This window comes from Anarrhichthys ocellatus, unplaced genomic scaffold (genome assembly GCF_004355925.1).
Source record: "Anarrhichthys ocellatus isolate YVR2014 unplaced genomic scaffold, GSC_Weel_1.0 scaffold69, whole genome shotgun sequence".
In the NCBI taxonomy this organism is placed as follows: domain Eukaryota; kingdom Metazoa; phylum Chordata; class Actinopteri; order Perciformes; family Anarhichadidae; genus Anarrhichthys; species Anarrhichthys ocellatus.
This window is the reverse complement of record NW_022280099.1, coordinates 600,985-602,522: the sequence shown is the minus strand read 5'-3', so window position 1 is coordinate 602,522 and position 1,538 is coordinate 600,985. Positions and strand designations below refer to the sequence as shown.

The 1,538-nt window shown below is 39.3% G+C and overlaps 1 protein-coding gene across 1 annotated transcript in view; it reads left to right on the top strand.

Annotated features, from left to right (window-relative positions):
- LOC116397588 (potassium voltage-gated channel subfamily H member 5-like) overlaps window positions 1-1,538 on the top strand; it is a 51,661-nt gene that overhangs the window by 40,383 nt on the left and 9,740 nt on the right. The window lies entirely within an intron of this gene.

Below are 1,538 nucleotides of genomic sequence, written 5' to 3'. Positions count from 1 at the left end.
AGTAGTACTCTTGTTGCCTGAACATAACCTAGTAGTACTCTTGTTGCCTATATATCCTTTGACTGGCTCATAACAGCATAAAAAGCGTGGGTTTGATTTCATGAACATCTTAAGGATTCTAACTTTAAGTGAATCAAAGTCAAACTTCAGACCTGTAGACCTCTTTGTTAGTCCCGCTTTACTTCAGTAAGGACAGCAGACGTCCTTCTCATCTTCTGCTCCAAACCATTTAATCAAGGAATACTTCCTTTCCCCCTAAATGCCCTTTTTTACGAGATCTTCCTCCTCTACTCGCTTTAATGTCGCTCAAAAGGGAAAAGTCAACTTATCTGCCTTTTTCTTCTTCTTAAGTCCCGAGTTTGAACTTCCTTCTTATGTTTTAGACTCTGTGATCAAAAGACCGCGAGGTTATTACTTAACATTATAGTTTAAAAGGCTTTGTGTTGTAAAAGTGATGTTTTAAACAATATTACATTCTCTCTTCCTTGATGTAATTTACAAATCAGGGTCACACTGAAGACTTTAAACTCAATAACTCATTTATTTTGATACTAAAATGGGAAGAAAATGAAGCAAAACTCATCAAGAGTCCATTTAAAAGTTTCTCCCTAATCGATGTGGAAGTTAACTGTGAGAGACAGAAGACGTCTGGTTCAGTTCCAATCTAAAGTTTCAAGACCTTGTGTGGCCTCTACGGTCGTCTCCTCAGTTCCTTCATGAAACTCTTGATCTTTCTCTGACTGTCAGTTGTTTTTTGTACTGTGGATCAATTCCATCGTGGTCGAGGTTCAGTAAATTATGTTTAGATAACCTCATAAGTTCAGAGAACACTAAATAAAGCCCAGAGTTTTGATGCCTCACCGGCTGCCTCCCTGTCTGAATATGGAAACCTGAGAGTGCGAATAAACGCCTCTATTTTCACAAAACATGCCGTTTTTTGTTATGGTAATGAGCCCCTCCTTCTGTTTTGCATAGCCAGTAAGCCCAAAGTTTCTGTAACCAAATCGGTCAAGAGTAAAGCCAGACCAAGTGTCTGCCATCGTTAGAATGTGATCTGTGACGTCTCTGTGGATTGAAGGTAATTTTAAAAGACACGGTAAGGTGATCATATTCTCAGGTAAATCAATACGTGATCGTCCAAACTGTACAATTCTCAATCATCAGTGAATGAAGACACTTGTATAGTGCCCACCTGCTGCAGTGACCGAACCCAATAGTTATATTTACACTACAATGAATAAAAGGGTCATTTCAAAAGACGATGAAGGCAGGCAAAGGGAATGTATTATCAGAAAAAATACTATTTATTCTCCGAGTACTGTGCAATTCTCAAAGACAGACATAGTAAAAAACAGCGGTTTTCACTGCTTTAAAACGCCTCAAAAAGCAGCGTTCTTAACATAAATCGTGTGGAATTACAGCCGTTTAATGGCACTTCCAGCTTTCCGTACTTGAAGCCTCAGCAGAGGTAAATGTGTCTGACTTCTCGCTGAGAGAGAGAGAGAGAGAGAGAGAGAGAGAGAGAGAGAGAGAGAGAG